This window comes from Podarcis cretensis, assembly GCF_951804945.1.
Source record: "Podarcis cretensis genome assembly, chromosome: 4".
Taxonomy (NCBI): Eukaryota; Metazoa; Chordata; class Lepidosauria; order Squamata; family Lacertidae; genus Podarcis; species Podarcis cretensis.
The window spans coordinates 47,783,608-47,810,636 of record NC_137173.1 but is presented as its reverse complement, the minus strand read 5'-3'; positions in this window follow the sequence as shown (position 1 = coordinate 47,810,636).

Genomic DNA, 27,029 nt, shown 5'->3' with positions numbered 1-27,029 from the left:
CCGCTGCTTGCATACAGAATGAAACTGAAAGAAATGCCTCTGGGCACAAATTAAGTAGCTGGGTGGCTGAGGTTTTGCCTACACTGTGCTTTGTAACACACCCCATAAGCAAAGTAATTAACAGAAACAATTTTAAGTTTTAAAAAATGAGAGGCTGGAGATCTGGGGCCCAGCATGAAAGACTTTGGGCTCAGTCCCCCCTGGGCCACCTCATCTCAATGCCTCTGTGTGCAGGTGTTGCAAACTTAGGAAAAATAGTTTATTTGTCCTTCTGATGGAGTCTACTTACATTGATAAATGGTAATATATAACTTTTAGCAATGCATTAATAAAGATACAAAAACAATGGTGTGTGATTCATTTCAGCCTTCTGTGTAATGAAAACCTACAGAAACAGAGGATAATTGAAGATGTTCATGCCTTAAACATGATTTGAGGTTGGTTTTCTAAATAGTTGGTATTGGGAAAACTAATTTCCTCCCTGTTGGTAACCCCCCCCCCCCCCGAAAAAGCCCTATTCTCTTCAATACCAAGTCAAAACTGCAATATGCATTTATATGTTTCACTTTCATCCCCCTTTTCCTTATTCAGTTTGGAATTTATATTCTAGGCAGAAGCTTCTCTCTAACATTGACATTCCCTTAGGCACTGCTGCTCTCTGATCATGGTTAACCTTCAAAATGTTTTTAAAGATCTGATTTCATATTTCCTACTACTGTGTTGGTTTTTAATACTTGTGTCCAGAGGTGAAGCACAAATTTGTTTTAGGGTCACTTTAGGGGGGCAAAATTGATTAAGAAGTTGTTTCTGAGATTGTGTGAATTATTGGGCTTCATTGCAAAATATTAGTGCAATAGAAATAAAGAAGCTAAAAACAACCATCACCCTTCTGTCACATTAAACATTAAAACAGAAAAAATAGTTGCTCTTAAAACAAACTGTGTCAGCCAGCAACACTGCAAAGAGGAAGACTCTAAGGCCTGAGTGAATAGATATATCTTTGACTTGTGTCAAAACCTCACTGATGAAAGGGTTTTATGCAACTCAAGGGACTGGGAGCTCCAAAGATGGGGGTACTATAGTTCTGTTCAGTTATTCTTGTCCTCAAGCAATGATGGGAAAAGCAGGGGCATACCCACTGGACCTTCTCCCTCTGTTACAGCCCAGTGACTCACCTCACCACCATGTAGTACCACAGAGAAGGTCTACAGACCTTTGCCCTCTGACATATGGGTCAGGCAGTGGGGCCGAAATGGATGGAAAAGGACCAGCACACCCACCCTTGCTCTCAGCCTCATGCAGTTCTAACATCTGCATAGGGCTTTTGGCTCTGTTCACGCAACCCTCCAAAACATTTGGAGAACTGGAAACAAACCATAGGTTTGCACACTCCCTCTTCTTTATGTGTGATTTCACTTTTATCTTGCAGTTTCCGTTCACCTCCATTGTCAAAATACAGTAGGTGCTTTCTCCACCAACCAAAATGGGAAGCAATAGTTTGAAGCTGGTTTCCAGTTCTGGGTTTGAGTACAAGCTAATGTTAGCGTTAACAGAAGACTGAAAGTGAAGCTCAGTGAGATGAAAGGACCTTTCAAATAATCCTCCACAGTTTGAAGGATTGGCTGAATTGAGCCACTGTATGCATATATTCATATACGCATAACATGTACTATGAAACCATGTTTCTGCTGTTGTGGGCAGTTACCTACTTCCTCTGTATAGCTGGTGTAGGCTCCTTTTTCTAGAAGACCATAGCCCATGCTATTTTGTTGCTGTCCCAGGGCGACAATAGAAAAACACAGCTTAAGAGCACATGCTAAAATATGAATCTTTAAGAAAAGCAAAGGAGGTGTGGGTACACACACACACACACACACACACACTGAACTAGGAAGCAAGCTAGATGATGCTTTGAAGGACTGTTTATAGCAGATCATTAACATTCCCATGTGAAAGATATGTTTGACAAAATCTAGACAGTGAATCCCATGTAGTTTTAATAATTAATTTTAATGAATTTGAGGTTTTGATATTTATAGAAAACTGGCAAGGATGTAGAGACAGCAATTTGGCATTTATGAAATATCAGCTTTCAGCAGATAAGGAGAAAATTGAAAATTATCTGTACCAGCGTTCATTAAAATCCCAACGTAGGTAAATAACTAATTGAACACCATCTGTCTGTTTATACTCCTCCTAATAAAAAAAGTATCTGTCTGAAACAGATTAATGATCTGTTCTTATTTCTTTGAAACCAACAATTTTCTGAGAGTTTATTGACACTGTTAACATAGTGAGTTCAGTAATAGTGGCACTGAAAGACCACCTGTAACTAAAGACCACCTGGCCCGATTAAGAAAACAGGTTCTATAGACCTGTTCTGGCATATCATGATCTAAGTTCAGCCGTGCATTTCACTTTTGGTTGGCATTTTGAGAACTCTTATTGAGAAATTAAAGTCAGGTCAGTGTAACTCTCCAAGAAGGTGGAACTAGTTCTTCCTCCCACCCTTGACTTAACATGTGGCTCATTTTAAAGAGTTTCCGATAATTATTGGCCTAATTTAAGCCAAGGGAAATCAAAGTTCTAAAACTCAAAGTGAGCTTCTACAGATACGAAAGCTCCAAACTTCAAAAGTTTACCTTCCATGAGTTGGAAGACTACCAGAACAGTGACAGGATATCTGTCATGCTCGGGGCGTTACTATGCTCATCCCACTGTCCTCTCATATGTTTAACACTTATAGTCCTGTCCCTAGAATAGACCACATCTTTACTGATAGAATTTTCATTTGAATGACAAAGAAGATACTGTGTGGAATGGGGGCTGGGGAAATGGATAGACACCATGTTGGTCTGATGCCAGATTTCATGGAGAGAGAGGCAAAGCTGAAGAACCATGAACAGTTCCAAATGAGTAACTCGCTCCAACAAAGTTTGGAGCTCTCTGAGGCCTGTTAAGCCTCTGTCTCCAAACTATCTCCATACCCTCCAATGAAAATAGGGATGTCCTACTACTTAATTTATTATACCCCACCCATCTGACTGGGTTGCCCCAACCACTATAGGTAGCTTCTAACATATATAAAAACATAATAGAAAATCAAACAGTAAATAAAAACTTCCTCATACAGTGCTGCTTTCAGATTTCTTATATAGTTGTTTATCTTCTTGGCTCGGAGATCACATAATTCCATACCCACCAACATTTCTCCATTGAAAATAGGGATGTTCTAAGGAAAAGTGGGTCATTGCAGGATCAAATGAAGAGTGTTCTCTATAAGCTGGCATTGAGTCGCATCTGATCCAGGGCTTCAATTGGGTATATGGCACTCACATGCATAGCATTCTCCTGCCAAAATAGATAGGCAAGAATAAGGAGCTGGGGTGTACACTTCAAAATATGCTTTGTGCCACCAGAAATGATATAATCTATATTTCCAACAGTGAGTTGTACTTCTATGTTTTGTTCCTCACAAAAGGAACGTTATTGGCACTGTGTCCAAATAAAGTATTGAAAATAAGAGTCCAGATTTTGAATTCCTCAGAGACTTAAACGGGAACATAATTTAACTATTATCTTATTCTTCCTGATAGTTATATACAATCTAAGAGAATGATATATCTGCTTTTTTCAAAACTTTTTTTTTGTTTTTGTAACAATCTTAATGATAACACTTTGCCTTTATTTCTATTATTTTGTTCTAGGTATTGAAAAATCTTTTCAAATTACGGAAAAAAGGATGAACAAGCACCCCATACCATACCGTAACACAGACTGACATTTTGAAATAGATATACAAATAGATGAACTCTAAGGATATAGTTTCTCCTTAAATGTATAATTTCTACATGGGTGTGATGATCAATTTGTGATGATTTCTTTTCTTTCTTGCCTCTGTAGAGTCCAATAATGCAATGGCTGAAGAACAAGGGTGTTTCAGAGTAGCTGGATGGATGTCTTGGATTTTAATTGTAACTCTGACAATCTGGAGTGATCGTGGTAACGGACAAGGTCAAGGTAAATGGAAGGATTTTATTATTGAGAGGAAATATGAATGTAGTCTGGCTTATTCAGCAGGTGTTCATTTTTAGTTTTGCTTGACTATGGATGAATTAGCAAATAGTTGCTTTACCCTCTGTTTTGGTTCTTTTAGTCACACAGCTGTGACCAGTGCAGTGCGGTGGTGCTGAACCACTGCCTCTTGACAGTGTTGTTATTGATGCTTACCAGAATGGTGAAGGGATGAGTGGGAGCAAGGGCAGGGTTCTGCAGATTGCTATATTGCCTCATTGGGGCACCCATACAGCCCCAGCTTTGTTGCTTCACTGTCCTGCTAGGCTACAGTGCTACCACTGTGAGGAAAGTGGCAGCGCGGCAGCGCCCTGTCATACCAGCCACTCTTGCTGGAAGTCTTTGAAATATTAAATTTTTGTGATGCTATTGAATGTGAAACGGTGCATAATTTAAAGTAGTAGAAGTCATTCATTATTATTTTTCTGGCTATATAAAGTATGCTTTGCATTCTCCATGTGATAACTTGGATGTGTGAAGGGAGGCATATGTTCTTTGTGGTTTTGCCGATTTTTCTTAATGACTGTCTGTGCAAGCTCAGTTACATTTTCAAGAGACTGTTTTCATTTGAGGGATGTGCTGTCTTGCTTCTGTGCCTGGCTTTGATAGTTTTCAAAATTTCTGTATTGTTTTGTTTGGGGAAAAAGGAGCAAGAGAAGAAATGGCTGAGTAGCATGTATATTCATAGCTTAAATCTGGGATGGGGAACTTGAGCTTCCCCCCAAAAAATGTTCTTTACCTCCAAATCTCATCAGCTACATCCAGCATGGCCAATAGTCAGTGATACTGTGTGTTGTAGTTCAACAACCCACTCCTGCCTTAAGCTATGAAAATAATACAAAATAATACAAAAGGAGAATTGAAGAAGTGCTTGAGAGTTTTGAGATAACTGGAGGTATGATTTTTGATTGATGGTTTATATGTTTGTTTAGGCACAAGTACATTGGTCAGATGATTATATTTTGCATTGCTTAAAGGTACAAAAGGATTTGAATTGTGTTTGGCAATTTTGAAATGGTTTTTCCTGATGTTTGTTTCACATTTTTTGGATCATGATGGCGTTGTGTGTGACTTCAAAGCTGACTTTGCAACCCATCTTACTGAACTATCAAACATCTATATAGTGTACAATATATAAGTATATTTTCAAACTTCTGATAACCCTGAATTGTGTAAATCACTCATACTGTATACTAAAAATCTCTGAAGTTGAAATTTCTATTGAAATAAGGTCTTGTGCTTTAGCAAATGTCAGCCTTTAATCTGGTTATGTTTTTTATACCAAGTCTTGGCTCTGAAAAGAACCAGACCCTTTCTCCAAGGTGAAGGAAATCAGTCTAAAAAGGATTCTCAAATCTTGTGCTAACCCTGAGTAATATAATTCTAGCTTCTGTTACAGCAATTATTATGAAAATTGCAGAATGTATAGTTGTGTGAAAGGGAAAGAAAGGAGAGAACCCAGATATATCATTTTAAAGTTCAGACTACATAACTGTTCCAGCTAAAAGCAATATATACTATGATTGTGAAGTAGGATCTACCAGAAGCCAAACTACGTAAGTTATCAGAACAGAGGCCACATTGGAATTACAATGACAAAAAATTCTACCTCCCCACCTCCCTGAAATGTAAGCAGTACTCCTTTGCTCCCTTGTCTTGGGCAGGGAGGGGAAGGGTTCCGGGAAGGCTACTGCAGAATGTTCTTATGCCCATTACAAATTGCCCATTGAATTTTGTTTAGCACAGAGATTGAATTTCCTATATAGTGTACTATTACACAAGGCTTAATCATGACATTGGGGATGTACCTGTATGGCTGGCACTAGGAATCTGTGACAAGTGATGGCATGAGACTTTGAATGAACTTTAAATGCAAACTCTTCCAGTTCCAGTTCTTGTTCTGGACCGGGTCTTTGAGATGGGTCCAACTTGAAAGGAGCCTCATAGCTTGCTTCAGCTGCCAGTCTCTCCTACCTTTCTCCCCTGAGAAAGGGGGCAGGGAGGACTCTCATGTAAACAGGAGAGGTTTTACAACAGAGGTGGGAAACCTGTGGCCCTCCAGGCATTGTTAGACTCCTACTCATATTAGCATATCAGGGATTATGGGAGTTATAGTTCAATGGCATCCGGAAGACCACAGGTTCCTTATCCCTGTGAGCTTGTGAGCTGCAAATCACTTGTGAGCTGCAAATGACATACAGAGCTAGAGGTCATGCGGCCTAGCATGCCACCTAGGCAGCATCATAGCTGGTATACTAACTGCATGCTGATGATCTAGTATAAAAATGAACCAGTCACATGGAATTCCACATGGTTGTGGATTTTTTAAAAATCAAGCCTTGTCACATTTAAATTGGGTCTAAATATAGCTCCTATCATTGCAAATGTAGCCATGGGAAGTTAAGAAGAAGCCTGCCTAGCAACCAGCTGATCATTCTAAACAACCCATTTTGTTCTTTCAGATCCAAAAGTGAAAGCCTGCTATGTTGTCATACTGTTTACTTTATTGAAACTCCTCTGAAATACCTTCACTCATTTAATTAAAATATCGGAAAGGGCAGATTTCACAACTTATTGTCCGAGGGTGGTTTCAGATGACACAGTGGCTTGTGCCAGCTGTGCTCATGTTGGGGCTGGTTGTGTGTAGTGACTGGACACATGGACAAACAAATCATAAAATCATAAACACTCTGTGTTACATCATGGAAATGTGGGAGCTATGGACCCGTGGTAGGGGTGGCTTCATGACCTGACTAGTTGATTAGCTCCCATGTGGATACAGCATAAGGCACATTACTTGCATTTTCTTTTTTACCAATGTCTTTATGAAATTTGCTTGAAGATTAAGTGCATAGCCCAAATGAAACATACCTTAAATAAAGATGCAAGGTTTCCTTTCTTCCCTAACCGATGCAGTTCCATTTCTCCTTTATGCAAGCAATTTCATACAATCTCTTACATTTGTACTGACTTCACTTAGAAAATGTTTAATATTCTGCAGATTATTCATCTTCTGAATTGAAGGCAAGTAGAAGGGAATTCAAATAGGCTTTTAATGTGTCAATTTGGATTCGTAAACCTAAACTACTGATTTAGTAAATAATGTGTTCTCTTTCAGGCACCACTCCATTGTGCTTAGGTACAACTTCAGTTGAGGGCCAGTGCTGTATATATATATAACTAAATTATCCTGTGTTTACATGAAAGTATATTCTGTTAACTGCCTTAGAAGGGCTTTGCTTTGAAAAACTGCATATAAGTATTAAGAATGTATAAGGAAATATTGTATCCAATTTGTAACAGTACCATCCAATACTGTTTACAACAAAACAGCAGCTACAACATGTCTCATTGCAAATGTTTAGTTTTTGAAATTTAACTTTCGAAAATACTTTTTTGCCGTAGAATGGGTGTTGCAAGCCCCTGTTGTGTGCCTAAGACTACACTCCTATGTGTACACTTTCCTGGGAGGAAGCCCCTGCAGCAGAAACACACACACTGTTCTTGTCACATGGAACACATTGAGGGATGTTTCCTTCTTAATTCAGCCACTGTCATTACCATGTTAACTCTCCTAAATATGGGATCTAGATTTGGGGAAGGCAGAAGGTCTGTTAGTAGGTTGCCTTTAATTCTCCTTAAATGTTCTGAGCATGGTCGAAACGCTAATGCAAGTGAGTGGGGAAATCCTGTAGCTAGACAGAATCAACTGCAGGCTTTTGATTTGAAGTATTTTTTTATTATTATTGAAGGTTTTAGGGAAGTGAACAGATAAATAGCAGGTTGCCTTAAAATAAACAGCAATAATTTCAATCACTAACTGATCTTAGATTGATATAGTTTCTAAGGAACATCCAGGAATTTACAAGCCAAATACATTTAGCTTCACCCAGCATGGGAGTTGTCTGTAAGGAATGGCACAGATTTCTCAGGCAGAAGAAGGCACCCCAAATTTATGGTGTATTCCTTGAAGAGCAGCAAAAAGGTGTCTGCAGTTACACTGAATCCCACAGAGCACCCCAAATTTATGGTGTATTCCTTGAAGAGCAGCAAAAAGGTGTCTGCAGTTACACTGAATCCCAGAGAGATGGGTGCTTAGCACTTGATGTTCATGAAAATCAAGGAAATGATCTCCCTCTGGTTCTTGGGAGACCTTGTATATATGCTTAGGACTCTGGAGGAAAGGAAGGAGAATTAAGATGTCATATACCTTCCCAGAGCTAGTCAACTTCAGCACCACGTTCCCCCTTTGTGTATTATAACTCGAATGTGCTTTGCCCATTTCTATCTGATAAGGAAGAGAATCTGAAGGAGGCAAAATATTGGGGGTTTGGCTTTTATTACAGAGACACTGAAATACATTGACAAATTACCTTTTGATTTCTGAGATGGCAGTTCTTCAGTCCTTTTTTTTAAAAAAAAAGAAAAATTAAAAGCTTTGAATTCTTCTATTCTACTGTTCAAGGGCTGACTTTGACCAGCGAAAAGTTCTGCATAGATTATAAATCTCATGATTCCATATTAGAGCATTGCAGAAATACCATCCATTTAATTCCAGATTAGTATATGAAAATGCTCTTATTCAGTGCTTTTTTTCTATTAAAAATGTTTAGGGGTACTCTCATTTTCCTACTCATATTGAAATACTGCCCCTCAATGAGACCGAACTTAGATTCACAAAATGTTTAGGGGTATGCATACCCCTGCATTCCCCCAGAAAAAAAGCACTGCTCTTATTGATTCTTGTTGTATGCTTCATTGAACTATGGAACTGAAAGCTATGGAAATGAACAGATTAAACTGTGGTAAAGAAGGTATGATGGATGGCTGTGAAAATTTAGGGGGTGGTTGTTAGACTGTTGTCTGTCATATAGTTACTGGCCAAGCAAAAGACTTAATCTTCAAATACATATAATACTAAAAAAAATTTTTAATGTTAATACAAAAATGTTTGTTGAATATATAATTAAAATAACGTTTCTCAGAAGAAACCTTCCCTTCCCCTTTAAAATATGGCACATTCAAAGGGAACAAAATAGATGAGTCTCTTCAGACATATTTTTGGCAGCCGTATTGGTATTAATCAGGAAAACTTCATAGAAGAAATAAAAAGAATTGGCAATGGAGAGAATGATACACTGATGCATAAAATGTAACAACTTTTAATCTTGGAGTCGACACAAGATCTAAGTGTACTAATGTACATTTCTTGAAATACTGCTTGACATTTCATGTATATTTTACAAATCAGCTCAATTCAGAAATGAATGTAGCCTGTTTTGTTTACATATATCTTTTTTTCCATTTTGCATGAATTTAATGGAGTCATGAAATTTTAAAGCAACTGAATATATTTGATATTCTGTATTTAGTTACAAATATTTTTGAGGCTGAACAACTCTTCAAAGCCAACTTATTCCCATTGAGTGACATTCCATGATGCCTACTCTGTTGTGCAGTTCACTTCCATTGGCACAGTGGGGGTATCCTTTCATGTCTCCTAGCCTTCTGGAGCAGATTTTCAGGGTATGGGAGGTGGTACAGGGTGGGAGGTGGTACAGGAAAGGAAGGAAAAGTCCCATTGTGCAAGAAGTAGTATGCTAATCAAACACTGGATGTTTTGTGTGTGTGAGAGAGAGGGGGGGGAGAGAGAGAGTTTTTATTTATTTATCTGAAAAATATATAATCCACTTTTATACAGTTGTTTTCCAAGTGGTTTCCAATGAAAAGATTATGGTGGTGGTCATTCTCTAGCTTGCAAATAACCCAAGGTCCTACCCTAGTGCTTAGATTTGAGGGCTGAAACTGGAAATCTCACATTCCTTAGAATGCTATTTACTAAACATGTTTGTTTCTGGTTCTCATAGGTGAAGGCCTTCCTTAATAAATCTGGAAACAATATTCCACCAACTAAGCACATGTAATTTTAAAATGAAGCTTTTAATGGACAAGGCCAAGGAGTTAACAGTGGTAGCAGAATGTCTGGCTAAACTTCTGCAATAACTAGTGCACATGTCAGGTCTGTGGGATCTACTTAAAACAACAACAACAACAACAACAACAACAACAACAAGAATCCTGAGATCTGTTAAGTGGAACCAGGTGCAAAAGGCACATACTTAGAATGAAAGAATTCAGAGCTAAGGTAGCTGTTTTGCGTTCCGGGACTAAACTAAGCTCTCAGTGCTTTCACACACACAAAATCACTCTTGAGTACTCACTGTCCCAAAATGTATTCATTTCAGAAGTATAATTTATGTAATGGTTCCTAAGGGGGTTGCTCGTGCGTAAGCAGGTGCCTATCTTCCTGGCTGGGTGCAAACACCTGGCTGGGCTGCCAAAGTGAACCTCCTCTGTCCAGACAGCCACTCACCCGTGGCTGGCTCAATTGCTGGCAGAATCCGTGAGTGGGCGTTTCTTAAACTTTTTCCAGCAAAGAAGTTCTTTGACGCCTAGTCTCCGCCTACCCTCTCTGCGCGGAAGCCTCCTGCGCAAGGAGGGCATAGGCAACGGAGGACCTCTAGTCTCTCCGCTGGTCCCAGGCAAGGAGTCATGGGATCGCCTCGCCACTTCCCCCACCAGCCCCCCTTCTCCACTGGTGCTACACTGATTCTCCTCCCCAGAAGATGGGCTGCTTCTCCCAATCCCTGGAAACCCTCTGGAATCCCTCTGGGCTCCGCGCTCTCCCTCCAGTACTGATGGCAGTTCTCTGACAATTTACAAGTGGGGAGGGAGAGTAATTTTGTTTCCATTGTTGAACTTTAAAGCATCCAAGATCTACCAGTACTGTAAATTCCAATGTGTTTTCTGCCAAACTGCTGTAACTCATGCAGTACCTCATCAAGAATGCAGGAAAAATAAATTCCAACCTACATTACTAGGTTGTTGTATTTACTGAGTTTACATGTAAAAAGTGCTTTGAACATTTCTTAAATGCAAATTTCCACATAATCATGGAACACCACCCTTGATTTTTGTTATTTAGAATAAACACAATGCCTAAATTATTTGGGGTTAATTAAAAAGGATGAGTTTAATCATTTCTTTTACAATTGTCAGTGGCTTTAAATATGTTTGCAAACCCAGCCAGAAAATACTGTCAATGATGACTGTGAAATATGCATTTGCTATTTAGATTGCAATGATTTACTGTTAAATAACAGTAAAATGTTCACACAAAGGATTTTGGGGGATAGGGAGGTAGGAAGAGAGACCAAGAAATCTAGATTGCAAGCCCACTGAATGAAATGAAAAGAAGTAAATTAACGGTCTCAGAATGAGGTCAAACCCAATCACAGAGATGATAATACTAAGGTTAATTATGTCATCATTTTCCATTGAAATTCAGCTGATTATTTTCAAAGAATTTAACATGAGATCAAATCATTTCCGTGGAAAGGGAGAAGAGGAAGAACTTAAGCCAGAAGGATTGGAAATTAATCTGTTTGAGGTATCAAATTGCAGGATATGTAGTATGTTTCCAGTAGTCACTTAAAACTGCACTTGTATTTATTAAATTACTTCATGCATAAATGCATTTAATCACTCAAGAAATAGAACCTTTTCCTATTGTATAGTCCAAAACCAGAATCACATTATATCCTCCAAATAGGCTACTTCTGTTACAAGAAGTTGCTATGCCAAATCAAGTCTATGGTATGATGATTCAGTGAGAGATATTAAAATAGTGAATCCAATATTCAAGAAAGACAAGACTATATTAAGTTTTTTTCTTCTACCCTTGCAAAGGTGTCTGTAGAATCACTTAAATCCCCTCCCCATATCTAATTGGTTAATAATGACTCAGTTGCAGGGGTGGGGTGGGGACAATGACACCTGTTAGATCTGTTTAGACTGCTGTTGTGAAGTGCATTAGTGGCAGATTATGCAAAGTGGAGAAAGAATTTTTGGCAAAATAGCTGTTACTTGACTGGACTTAATGCAGGAAAAGCAAAGGTATAGTTTGATTGCCTGTGATTGGTCCCACTGATATGAGTATATGTAAAAGCTTTTATTCTTACATCTTTTCCCTATAGCTTGTCTAGCCAGTCATTTTAATAATTATTTTGTATTGTTTCCATGGTGGTTTATGTTTTGTTGTATATATTGTACACCACCTTTATATTTTACATGAGTTGGCAGCATAGAAATCCTTTTATAGATTTAAAAAAAAAAGGCAGATGTTGCTGCTCTAGCTTCTATCAGCTTCAGCCATCTTGGCAAGTGGTCCTTGGATTATAGGAGTTGTAATCCAACAACATCTGGAGGGGACTGTGTTGACTGCCACTGATTTAAGGCATTGATTGTCTTGGCAAAGAAGCTATAGTATTTAGTTAAGGACAGACCAGTCCTGATTCCTAAAGCATCATCTAAGAGGACCACAGTTATGGCCTTCTAGTCCATGGAAAGGGGTGTGTGGGTCACCAAAATGCATAGGTGTTCTCTAAGCATGATCCTCAATCTAGCCTGTAATGAGAAGCAGTTGCTTTTTCAGCTGACCATGCCTTGTTCCTCACTTCTATCACTTCCTATACTGACTCCCCCTGTGGTGGTTGTGGTGAATAATCTGGTGTCATCCTTAGGGTTTCCTATTCTGTTGTAAAACACATGTGCGAATCAGCTGCTGGGGAGTCCAGAGAGGCTCATTTGTTTCTTTCCTGTTTGCTGCATGAATAAAATGTATATTCAGCACATTACAGATTAAATGGGATATCCTAATCTTTCATCACATGAACACAGACCATCTTAAAAACAGAATTAGCATTTAATTCATAATGCATGAACTACATTTTTGAAAAGTAGCTGCTTAGAGTTGAAGGCCTGCTGTATCAATTTATGTTTGGAAGGTAGGCAGGGAGAGCCTCAGCTTCAAGTGTTTTGGCATGGGCCCAGTTGAGCATTACTGTCACATTTGATTCTTTATTGGGCTGAATAAATGCATGCTGGAAATCTGAGAAAATAAGATCTGCCCTAAGTGCTAGTGCAATATATGCATGGTAAATAGGTTTATACCACATTTTGGCTTGTTTAGCTTCAGTTAGACACCATGTAATGTAAAATAATGCATCGTTAATGCATTCTGATGACCTGTGCGGATAGTATCTGCTGCACATTAATTAATGTAAATGGTGGTAATTGTACAAACAACTTAATTTATTTGAGTTTGCTTGGCAGAATGTTCTAACTCAGAGAACATGCCTTGATTGTCCCATGGTTGATTTTGCTCTACTTCTGCAAGTTCAAAAACAACACATTATTTGACATTCAGCACTAATTTGCAGTAAGCAACAATTAACTTCCATGGCTTAACTTGAGCCAGGCATCAGAACAATCACAGCTCCGTAAACTGATATAGATGCCGGCATCCAGCTAGAGAAGATCTGAAGCAGTTCCTTTGGTTCTGTTCACAACGTGTACAAATATTTTTCCTTCTTCTACTGACACACCTAATCCACACATTTTGGAGACTAAGGAGAAGTGTGTCCTTCCTTTTCAGACTAAGGGGAGGGGTATGAAGTTCAGACAGACTTAATTTTATAATTAAGCATTGCAAGGTCTCCTGGAGAAGAACAGCTTACTAACAAAACAAAATTCCTTCCAGTAGCACCTTAAAGACCAACTAAGTTAGTTCTTGGTATGAGCTTTCGTGTGCATGCACACTTCTTCAGATACACTGAAGAAGTGTGCATGCACACGAAAGCTCATACCAAGAACTAACTTAGTTGGTCTTTAAGGTGCTACTGGAAGGAATTTTGTTTTGTTTTGACTATGGCAGACCAACACGGCTACCTATCTGTAGCTTACTAACAGGTTTTGTGAGAGTAAAACAACTCATTGCCCTTTTTTAAATAGAACACATAGCTAATAAAATATATTTGTCTTTTTCAACTTCTGCATGACCTTGAAATAACCTTGAAACAAGGGTGGGCCACACAGAATGATGAAAAGGCAGTGTTCTGTTGAAGGGTCCATTGCTCAATGATTTCCATTCATGAAACAAAAGAAACAGGGCTATCAATACTCACCACAATTGTTAGGAAAGAGGCAAAACCTGCTCCCCCGCACCAAGCAAGCCATCAGGGATATTAACAGGAAGGTTACCTCTTAGCTCAGTGATGTTCCTGCACACATCCAGTTATTGTTCCCCATACAAGTGAATGGTTCTCCATACAACTGAATACAAGTACATTTGCTGGTAAAATGTAAATTATTGTAATTAACTTGAGCTCACCAATATAATATGAACACAAATATAGTTCCTGACCTTAGTTAAGTGTGTCTTTGTGTGTGTGCACGAGTTTGTGCATTTGTGTCTATGTACAATTTAACCTTTACTCATAGCTCACAGAGACCTGCGCAGTATATGAATTTTCTCTGTTCATCATGACAATGGACAATTGTCTTAGAATTGTATAATAACTATATTTGATTCCTATATGTTCTATGACAACTAAGAGCTGCAAGGAGTTTCAGTGATTACTTTTAGCATGCAGATTGAATAAAAAAATCTAACTGACTTAGCAAGTCACAGTACTACAGGTAAAGTTCATTGTAATCAATGGACTGTCTACCTATGTTCTGTAAATCATGTATTTTATGTATTGTAATGGGATTAATTTTAGTAATTACAACAGTCATTTTCCAAGGTTTTCTTTCAAGAAAGATTTATTGAAACAAAAAAAATGGTATTTGATTTGCAGTTAATTCTATCAAAGCTTGATTGGTAGCTCATCAAAGTAATAATGTGCTTGCTAAATTATAGATGACATTTGATGTAAGTTACTTTACATATATAATTTGAGGGGGAGTGTTGCAAAAGTATTCATATATTATAAAAATAAATTTTGAGACAATTAAAGATTAAGCCATAATAGGAAAGTGTCCATGTCAGATTTATATATGATTCATTTTGAGTGCTCAGTGTTTGTAAGGAGCGTGGAATGTTTATTATTGAACACAACTATGTAAAGCTAGGGTATTATCCTGCATAAAAGATGTTGTTGTGGATTAAACAGTTTAGGCACAATCCATCCCCTCATGCATGTGGGAGGGGAATCTGTATCTATCACCTTTCTTCCTCCCTCCTCCTGGCTATGCCAGATTGCCATGTGTTTTGCCTTTTGCATCTGACGGGCCATCAATATGAGGTTTTCTGGTTCAACTGACATGTGATGTGCAAGCTAAGCCGAAAGACTCCCTCTTCTGCCATTCACAGCCTGCTAGTGGCTCTATGTGTTGTGTTGCTCTATACAGGAAGCTGCCTTATACCAAGGTTATTTCTCCATCTTGCTCAGTATCATCTGTGCTGACTGGCAGTCTTTAGTGTTTCAGAAAGGAGTCTCTACAAGTCATATCTGGAGATGCCAGGAATTGAATCTGGGACCTTCTGCATGCAAGTCAGATCCTCTGCCACTGAGATATGGCCCTTCCCCAAGAGAGGGCCTCTTTGCTGCCATCACTTTTATTTCATTCTTTCCATGGGTGGGTTGCTCCATGCTTGCCCCTGATTATGAGGTCCTCCAACTCTTCATGCAGTTGAGTAAACAGCCTTGAGTCTTTACAAAGCCACAGTTGAGCAGACAGCCAGGAAACCAGATCAAGAAACTAAATTGAGTGGCCATGCATTCTCCACAGAGGGGTACATTGCACTAACGGCATTGGAGCCTGCTAATTTGTTTTGGAAATCCCTGAAGCAAGACTTAGAATCATGAACATGTATTTCTCTCTTTGCTACTCAGTCCCCTCCCAGCCACAACTGAATGCCATGAATAATTCAGAGAATCACAATTTTCAGACTTTTCTGGCATGTATTTACCCACTTACTTACCTTTCAGCGCTCTCAAAAATCCAATCAGGTTAAGAGCATTTTAATGTGCCCATAATACGTCCATTGCTCCAGACTTTGGATTAAAGGAATAAAGAGTTCTTGTAATGGTTTGGAGGGATGTTGAGGTTACTCCAGCAATAGAAGCAAAATTTGTTTCATTTACCATGCATTTGATTTTGAAATACTTTTTAATTTAAACTGAATATCTTCCAGAGTACTTTGCACACTGGAAAGGTTATATGAAGTACATTTCAGATGGGCAATAGTCTCGGCTCAACCACACAAAATTAGTTTGCCATCAATAATCATGCAAATTGGTTCACCCTTTCTGAACATCATCCAGATTTATAACCAAGGCTTCAATAATTGCTATAAATAGCAGCTAGCTTTCAAATACATCACTGTTCTTATCTTAAGGGACTCTGTCAGTGTTACGGTTTTTGTGTTAGCAGCACAGAACTCGTTCCTTGCCAAACCTTTCATGGAATTCTTGCTTGGCTTCGTTAAAATTGGTAAAGCAGGTTAGTGTAAAGGCATTGTGCATGCCACTGACTCTTTTTCAAGTCTTGCCTTCTTTCATAGGACCACAGGGGAAGATAGGAAGCTGTCTTATCCTGAGTCAGACCATTGGTCTATCCATTATTGTCCCCGCTGACTGGCAACAGCTTTCTAGGGTTTCAGAGGGTTTCCCCAGCCCTGTGTGGACATGATGAAGGTGAAACTCGGGACTTTTCACATTCAAAGCAGATGCTCTACTGCTGAGTTACGGTATGCAGACTGAAGTTTGCAGGGCTGCCCCAAGACTTGGTGTGGCCTGAGTGCAAATGACATCCTGTCTCCCCCACTACCAAGCCAAGGTGCACAATATCCAAGCCCCCCCCAAGCTATTGTGACACATAAGGCAACAAATCTCATAAGAACCTATCCCCCCCCCCGCTAATAAAATGCTGTAACTTAAAATTAAATAACTAACAATTTGCTGCCATTCTGTGATGCTTCAACTCTGCTGCCTGAATCGGTTGGTCCCTTGCTCTGCCCAATTATAGGGTCAGCCCTGCAGAATTACAATCTAGGAACAATTTTTGGATGTCTCCAAGGACAGAAAACTGAATTGTCAAACATGGCTGATGCTCTCGTTTCATAGGAAATGCAGCAGTGTTGCTGCTGATAGCCTCCAGTCTATTTCTGGCAGGCAGGAGCGACCATCTCAGGAGTGGCACTGCCACCACCTCAGGACAAAAGTATTTGGGAAAGGAAAGCACTGCTTCTCCCTTCCCTTGCTTCTGAGGTGGCGGTAATGATACCCTTCACAGCATGACCAAGAAAGAAAATAAAGTCACTTAGGGAGAAGATCATCTTTTGTGTGAAAGCAGCCAATTACAAGCATTTTGTTAAATACGTAACTGCAGTGATTGGGTGGGATAGAGGTGCTGCGCTAGCTTCCAGGTAGGTAGGTCACTGCTGCTTACTGGGAGAGGGGAGGAAGGAAGGTTGGTGTGGTGAAAAGGCACCAGCAGGAGCACTGGATTGGCTCCACCAGTGCATTTGCGCCAACAGTGCCTTGTCCTCTCCCTCCCAGTAAGCAATGATGACCCACCTGCTAGGAAGGTAGCATAGTAGTTGCACCCCACCCATAGCTGAAGAGATTCTACCACCATCACTGGTATAAAAAGAGCTCAGTTGCTTTAGTCATGGAAATGAGACAAAGTACGTCAGTCGACTTTTCTGATGTCTGACAATGTTCAGTTAAAGCAGAAGCCCCATTTCCTACTGGGATTCTGCTATCTATTAACTGTGTGGGGGTGGGGAGGGGAGGCCAGCAAGAGAAACCTCTGATAATTAAGTTAGGATGACTGCCAAGATGTAATGGTTTTCCTGTGTATGAAAAGCGTCATGGGCAAGGAGTTATTTTTCCTAATTGTAAGCATTGGTGTACATATTTCATGAATTAGAACAAGCATTATATTGATTAAAACCTTTAAATCTTACTATCAGAGCAAAATAAATATTTAAAATGACAACAGTTCCTCTGGGGGTTTGTACATTTTTCATTGTGTTATAGATTTATAGAATAATATGTTGCAAATCCACCACTGGATAGTGTGTGTGTGCATGGGGGGGGGGGGAGGATTCTTAATTTTGAAAGGCTGCACTTTGTTTATCACTGAAATGGCCATACTGAATGTACAAAATAGTTTGAATTAGCCAAATGTCTGCATCACATGCTTTTACTAAATCATTTCCAAGCAAAGCTGAATTTGCGACTCATTCAAAATGCATGATTTACAACATTACGTTTGAAATTCTCTGTAGAGATTTAAAAGCTTTATGTACTTTTCCCCCAGGATAATTTCTAGCTATGAATAAGAGAGAAGACGGAAGGGGAGCTAGAGGCATTTAACATTTTCTGTAGCATATCTTTATCCAGTGTGTCTACTGCCTGTCACACAGTCAACACCATGTTTGAAGGGCAATAGGTGTCAGTAAACACACGCAGAAGAAACTTGTTCCGGCAACTGTATTTATCTTGGGCATTGTGGCTTTAGAGTCTGGGCTTTCTCTAAATGATATGTGGAACTCTCAACACTTCATAGAATGCTTTGCATTCTCTTTTCTTGGTGGAAATTTAAAAAATAAAATAAAAAATCTGATGGAGCTCTTCCATGCTTATGCCTCAGAAGTGTGGCCCCACCATGTGGTGAAATAAAGAGTGAAAAACAGTGATATACCCAGCATCTTCACATGAAAGCATATTTCTGCATTTAAAATCATATAAGTTTTAATTCAAACATTTTCATATATAAAACTGACCTGGGCAAATCTAGAAGTTTGCCATTATGCTTTAAGATAAGGATCCAGCAATTGAGTTGGTCTTGGATTTATTGGCAATAACTTTAAAAGTTGAGGGGAATTTAATTAGCAAGCAGTTTCTGCAGTGTGGGCTTTATTCTGTGTGCTGTAGAGATCAATGCACCAGTGTTTTCCCTGCTTTTGTTACTCTTCAAGGTAGAACAGTGATTTGTGGGCAGATGCAAGCTTTAGTAGGTATAAAACATCAAGGTGAACATTTACAGCAAAATGCTTAGTCCATCTGTATTTGGAACAGGGTTCATAAAAGATATGTGTACATAAGACAGCTGTCCACATGTCAAACTGCTTTTAAAACTGCTGACAGTCAACAGTATTTTATTTTCATTTTCTTGATTTGCAGCGTTTAGGACCCTGACCAGTGATCCCAAGGTGGTGTACATCCATAAATCAGTAGCACCTTCACAGTGAACAGGCCTTCAGATGTCTTCTGCTGCCAGAGGAGGACACCTCCTCCTTACGCTTTCTGCTGCCTCTTTAAGGGCAAGACTAGGCAATACATTAAACATATGGATGCACATTATATGTCTTCCTTTTTTCTTTAAAAATAGCACCTGGAAAGAGTTCACTAAGGATCAGGAGGACTATGGTGCACACAGAAGCATTTTAAAACACCTGTTATTCTCCACCACCCCTGCTCTTCCCTGCCCAAGTAAAGAAGCAGAGCTCCTGCAGAGGATTCTTGACAGGGACCACTGAGCAAGAGGAGAGGTTAAACCTAAATTCTTGCCCTGGTCCTGATCAGATTCTCCTATAGCTGCTTTTTTAAAAAAAAAAGAAAAGAAAGAAAGATAAAAAATCAGGCACAATAAATGGAGTCACACTTTCTGTGCATATTACAATTTGACCACAATACTGTTGCCATTCTTTGGCTTAGGTTAACCCACCACACAGTCTTCTACTGGTCATAGAATAGTGAGAGAGACAGAGATGACAAGAATTAAAAATGTCAGTGAAAAGGCAAAAGAAATGGCATGTCAGCAATTCACAGGGCAGCAGAAGAGACTTTTACTAATATCATTTACCAGTTCCCTTTCCATGGTGAGCAATGACCAAGGCAACATACAAATAAGGAAAGTTCCTAAATATACAATTATAAAAAAAACCATTAAAACCACAGAGATTGAAATAAGTAAGCAAAAAACTTAAAAACAACAACTACATGAAACAATTTAATTTGTTAATTAATAACATATTTTTGGGGAGGTGGGGGTTTTGTGTGCTTTATATGGCTGATATCCAGCTGACTCAGAGAAAACCCATTGAAATCAATGGACAAATTAATTAAATCCATTGATTTTCAGTGGGTCTACTCCTTGCATGTTTAACAATGGATATCACGGTATACTTTATATGGGCATTTGTCTCAGAAAAGGGCATTTTTTGGTTAGCAAGTTTTTGAACTGGCACAGATTCTGATCATCATTAGGTAGGAAAATTATAGCCCTCAGATTGATGGAGGAAGAAACACTTGTCCAATAACATGGTGAGTAGGAAATTGGATTTTGGAAACGTATAATATTGAGAGCTTTGCTTTCTGCAATACCCAACCAACATGAAATTTACACTTTCAAAGCTGCTTTCTTTCTTTAGTTCCACTTGCCAGTGAGAAGACATGACAAGGCTAGGAGGTCCAGGAATGTTCATGTTCTTATGAGTTTAACTGAACTTAATAACCTGCAACAGGATAAGCAGGAGCTGTTGCTGTCATAGAAAGGTTGATCAGAACAGCTGAAAGTGTTAAGAGCATCTAATATTTATGAATACTAGTTGTTAAGCTGCTGACACTACATTAAAATATGGAGCGAGTTACTTGTGCCTTTAAAATGCTGTGCCACAGGAATGCTTTGTAGTTCACCTTGACTGAGAAATTCCCAAGCAAGCAAGTCAGCAAATTTCTTTTTCTTTTTATTCGGTGTCCCAGTTTGGTTGTGTTCTATAACAGCCTTTCAACTGGGTGCTGAATTTGACCTAACAAGAGGTTTCTTTGCCAACAGAACACTGTTAGCAGTAGGCAGCTTAGCTGACTGAAATGTGCTATGAGACTGGGAGAAGTTAAATTAATCTCCCAGTTCTGACATTCAGCAGCAAGGTCCAATTAATAGGATTGGATTATTAATCCATCTTGTACACAGGATGAGACCCTATCTGCCCGTGGACTGTCTCGCCAGAGTGGTGCATGCTCTGGTTATTTCTTGCTTGGACTACTGCAATTCTCTCTATGTGGGGCTACCTTTGAAGGTGACCCGGAAACTACAACTAATCCAGATTGCGGCAGCTAGACTGGTGACTGGGAGCGGCTGCCGAGACCACATAACACTGGTCTTGAAAGACCTACATTGGCTTCCAGTACATTTCCGAGCACAATTCAAAGTGTTGGTGCTGACTTTTAAAGCCCTAAATGGCCTTGGTCCAGTATACCTGAAGGAGCATCTACATCCCCATCTGGACACTGAGGTCCAGCACTGAGGGTTTTCTGGTGGTTCCCTCACTGCGAAAAGCCAAGTTACAGGGAACCAGGCAGAAGGCCTTCTCAGTAGTGGCACCCAGCTTGTGGAATGCCCTTCCACCAGATTTCAAAGAGAAAAACAACTACCAGGCTTTTAGAAGACATCTGAAGACAGCCCTGTTTGGGGAAGCTTTTAATGTTTGATGGACTACTGTATTTTAATATTTTGTTGGAAGCAGCCCAGACTGGCTGGGGAAACCCAGCCAGATGGGTGGGGTATAAATAAATTATTATTATTATTATTATTATTATTATTATTATTAGGATGGAGGAGAAATTAATTTGATTTGCATTATAAAGCAAACTGACCTAATTTGCCAGTCCTGGATTTGGATGTAGATCAGAACACAGATATTACTCATATTATGAACCTCTCTGAATTTTGTGATGCAGCTTTGGGTTCCAAAAATGCACAATTGGTATTTTATAGGAAAAAATGCAAACAAAACACATATTTTGAGGGAAGAATATGCCCTTTTCTTCAACACCTGATATACATATTTTTAGGATCCAACCTTTTTTGTGCTTAAAAACTTAAAATTTAAGAAAATAAAACTATTTTAAACTGCATTTTAAATTGTCATAGCCTGCCCTGGGACCTTAGAATGAAGGGCAGGTTGTTAACAACAAGAAGAATAATAATAGGAAGAGCTGTGTATAATTTAAATACAATTTTAATGCTACCTTTTAAAAATGCAAAAGACTAGCATTGTCTGTGATATATATACTGGCCACAATTCAGTAAATCAGAGGTGAGCAGAAAGTACATCAGGATCTACCTATAGAGCTTGGAGTAGATTGCAGTAGATCAGCAAGGATGTCTGACTCTTTTCCTTAGAAAAGGATGCTGTGATTACTAAGACCCAGCATGGGTTTCTCAAAAATAAGTCATTCTTGACGATTTTCATTTCTTTCTCTTTTTGTATAGAGTTACAAAGTTGGTGGATTAGGGGAATGCTGAGGTCATAGTGTGCCTTGATTCCAGTAAGGCTTTTGACAAAGTCCCCCATGATAAGTGTATACATACATGCCAACCTTCCGATCACTAAGCCTAAGAGGCTCAGTGGTTTAGACCACCTGCGCCTGCCACCCATTCGAATCTGCACGATGGGGTGAACTCCCGTTGCTCTGTCCCAGCTTCTGCCAACCTAGCAGTTCAAAAGCACACCAATGCAAGTAGATAAATAGGTACCGCTGTGACGGGAAGGTATACGGTGTTTCCGTGCGGTCTGGCTTTTGTCACAGTGTCCCATTGTGCCAGAAGTAGTTTAGTCATGTTGGCCACATGACCTGGAAAGCTGTTTGTGGAGAAACGCCTGTTCCCTCGGCCTGAAAGCAAGATGAGTGCCACACCGCATAGTAGCCTTTGACTGGACTTAACAGTCCAGGAGTCATTTGCCTTTTCCTTTTACCTACATACATGCACATATTTGTATGTCTATGTTATACATATTTTTATATAGATAGAGGAATGCTATTTAAATGTTCAGAACAAGGATGATATTGCAGTCAGTAAAATGACTCCAGCAAGCAAATGTCTTTGTTTGGAGCATTTCCTGTTCTTTTGCTGTGAGATCTACATAGGCCAGTAGATGGCACCATTTCATTTTGCTTTTTGCAATCTTGCAATTTAAATTCCGATACATGACAGAATCAACATATACTTACATGGGGGGGGGGGGGGGAGGACCAAAAGCCAGAATCCTAAACACAGTTACTTGGGCATTAATTTCATTGAACTCAGTAGTCCCTTTAACTGAGTAGAAATTCATAGGATAACACTATTTCAATTATTATGAGACATTTCTTTTAGCAGTCATTTATAATCACTCATGAGGAAGGCCCCGGTATTATTAATATTTTTTAAGTGCATAGAAATGATTTCCCCCCTCCCTAGCACCCCCCCCCCCAATTGTGAAGCATAATCACTAAGACTGGTAGCATTTTCTCTACCAGCTTTAGATATTTCCTTGGATTTTGCTTTTAAAAGATGTGTGCACAAATGCACACACACACACACACACACACACACACAGGCCATACTTGGACAGAAAGGAAAAGGGTTTTAGAATACAGGGGAGGAGTGTTTGAGGAGTGGGAGACAAACATACACCCCAGATTCATTACAGCTATCTCTGCCCATGCAGGTAGTGGCAGGCAGTGCAATAGCAATGAATATCCATGACTGCAAATAATGGAAATGTGCAGAAGCTGTTCTGCCAAATGTGCTGTCACAGTAAAATTTGTTCTATGTTACCTGTTTGTGACATAAGGCCCTTGTCTAAAACCACATAAAATATAATGAATGCTGATGTGTTAGCAAAGCTTCTGAAGAATCTGTGTCTGGAGCAGGGGGCAGGGGTAGGAGGAGATATGAAACTACCATTTAACACAGGAGACTGCCATTGAAAAAGTTATTGCTTCCTTCTGTAAAAACTCCCTGCAGACTCAAAACTAGAACACCCAAGAGAGAACTAAACTAGATCTCACCTTTGAAATGCTAGTTTTGAAGTGAGAGGGGGAGGTGTTAATGTTTTTTATTTTTATAAAACCGGGACAAACCTCCAAACATTTGGTGAGACAGCACGAAGAAGAACAAAGAATTTGAACCAGCTATAGATGCATGCATGGCATGGGGCTACTGCTCATGTATAAAGTTTGGAAATTGGAGGAAAAGGAAACCCAGGAATGAGTGAGCACAGGGAGGGAGGATAAAAGGATGCTGTCCCTTTACTAGTACAACTGTCAGCCTGATTGGATTCTGTATATAGAATCGTAGAGTTGGAAGGGACCCTGAGGTTCATCTAGGCCAACACTGTGCAATGCAGGAATCCATCCCACAGCAATCCCTGGGTGGGCTTGAACCAGCAACCTTCTGGTAAACAGCCAGATGCACTGACCCATCACACTACAGAGGCCCTGGGAGAGGTGCCACCATCTTGACCTTTGCTTCAGGGCCAACAATCTGCTTGAGTACATTATATATGTGGCACCCACGGCTCTTCTCCCCAACAGAAGAGAGGGGATCAGGGGGATCAGAATGGCCAGGGGATAAGGAGGAATGGCAGGAGGTTCTGCCACTGCTGCTCCCTAGCATCTGCTTCCTGGGGCCATTGAATCACTCAGTCTAATGGTAGGGCCAGCCCAATGAAAATAATTCCTAGGATGGGAACAGTAAGAGAGGGTATATAGTGGTACCTCGGGTTAAGAACTTAATTCATTCTGGAGGTCTGTTCTTAACCTGAAACTGTTCTTAACCTGAGGTACCACTTTAGCTAATGGGGCCTCCCGCTGCACGATTTCTGTTCTCATCCTGAAGCAAAGTTCTTAAGCTGAGGTACTATTTCTGGGTTAGTGGAGTCTGTAACCTGAAGCGTCTGTAACCTGAGGTGCCACTGTATATTTGGATTTGTTGGTGGAGCTTCGAAGACACTGAAAAGAGTGGGTGGAAGGACATCAAGAAAACTGGATTTCAGCAGATAAAAATTTGGTGGAATGTGTGATGTGTTGGATGGAATTGAATAGGCGGAAGTGATGTGGGAAAAGAATACGGGGGGGGGGGTAATGGAAAGTTTTCAAAGATAAATTAAATGCCGTCCACAGCCAGGTTATGCATGTCAGATGGCAATAAATATAGCAGAAGTGAGGAGAGAGGCCAAGGTGGAGAACAAGTACGTACAAAATGCAATCACGGATAAGAAAGGGAATATGAGGAGTATAAAACATCAGGTACAGAGAAGGGCTGATAAGAATACAGAATGAAGCAGAAGGAGTGTAAAAAATTGATAAGAAAAACAAAGAGGGGGAATGAAAAGAAAATGGCACAAAAGGTAAGATAAAATAAGTTGGTTTTTTGTTGTTAGCAGAAAAGGGAGCAGACAACAGTTGTTTGACACAGTAAAAATAATTTATTGGGAGGCAATGGAAATATTTCTCAAACAGTTGCATTTTTGGCCTTGGTACTCAGGAAGAAAGATGGAACAGGGATGCCAGAAACATCTATAAACATGCCAGGGAGTGAGTGGAGAGAGGGGAAGAGAAGTAATATTGTTCCAGAGGAGGTGGCTGCAAATTAATATGGATGAAGAGTTGCAAAAGTTCAGGACCATAAGGGATTTGTCAAGAGTTTTAAATGAAGCTGCGGATGAGTTTGGTAACAACTTAGCACAGCAATGGAGGCAGCCAGCCTGCCCTGTTTCCTTATAGGGATTTTGTATTTTAAAAGGGAATGCTCCTTGGAAAGGAGGTTGAAGCAGAATTGGAAGCTTTGCCACTTGAAAATAGTCGGGGCTCTCTCTGCCTTTGATGGTTTTCCCCAGGTAAAAATAAACAAACAGAATCTCAACCACACATGAATTTTTTTTTCATAGAAAACCTAACAGACAGTTACTCATCTTGTTGAGACACACAGATTATCTGCAGTTTCTACAACAATCTGTTTCTTCGCCCGAGCCCTTTAAGAATATGACAATACAAAATAATTATATGGGCCTGGAAACCTATTAAGATTGTGCCTTTTAGCTTTTATTTATTTATTTATAAAAAATATATATACTGCTGCATCACAAAGATATATCACAGTGGTTTACAACAATATAAAAACATAAAACCAGACAAAATCATAAAAAGTTAAAAATAAGTTAAAAACAAAAAGAAATTTAAAGCAAACATCAATAGACCCTTGTGGAGGTGTACTCAGTGCTTTTTCCCCAGGGGGGTACTCAAGGGTACGCAGTACCAGCACCTCTTGGGTTGTTGTTAAAAAGTGTGGCACTTACTGTAACAAATTCATGGTGAGTACTGGCACCTATTTTTCTGGGGGGGGGGCACTGGGTGTACTCTTAATTGCTTGCATGGGCCTGATGGAATAGAAAAGTTTTCAGCATGCATTTAAAAGTTGGCACCAAAGGTGCCCACTGAATCTCTGTTGGCAGTGTGTTCCACAGGACTAGGCCAATGGCAATAAAGAATCAGTTTCTCATTGTGTCCAACGAGCTTTACCAACTCGGGGAATGATGAAAGATGCTCCTGCAGATGATCTTAGTGATCAAGCAGGAATATAATGGTTCAGGTGATTCCTGAGGTCACCAATGCATGGACTAGTGGTCAGGCTGTCCCTGTCAAGGAATTGCCATAGTTGGTGAACTATACAAAGCTGGTGAAAGGCACCCCTAGACGCAGAGGACACATGGGCCTCTAGCAACAAGGATGTGTCTAGGAGTACCCCCAAAATACACACCTGCTCCTTCAGAGGGAGTGCAACTCCATCCAGGACAGTTAACGCCAATTTCCTGATCATGGGAAGCACCCACTCAAAGAGCTTCTATCTTCCCTGGATTCAAACACAGCTTACTGGCATTCATCCAGACCACTATTGCATCCAGACACCCATCTAAAGTGTTCTCAGTCTCTCCTGATTCAGGTGTTATGGAGAAGTAGAGCTGTGTCATCAGCATACTGGTGACGCATCATTCCAAAACTCTGAATGACCACACCCAATGGCTTCATATTGAATAGCACTGTACCCTTTGTAAACCCATAGCACAAATACCAGGAGGCAAGTAACACTCACCCTCTCTGGGCAAGAGCCTGAAGATATGTAATACAGTGCATTCAATACCAATTTGACTAAGTCTATCCAGGGGAATACCATGGTTGCTGGCACCAAAGTTTCATTTTATCTTCAGAATGCATTTAAAAAGCTTGGCTAGCCTCCTTGGATGCTGAATGCAGTTACTTTTCCAACCCATT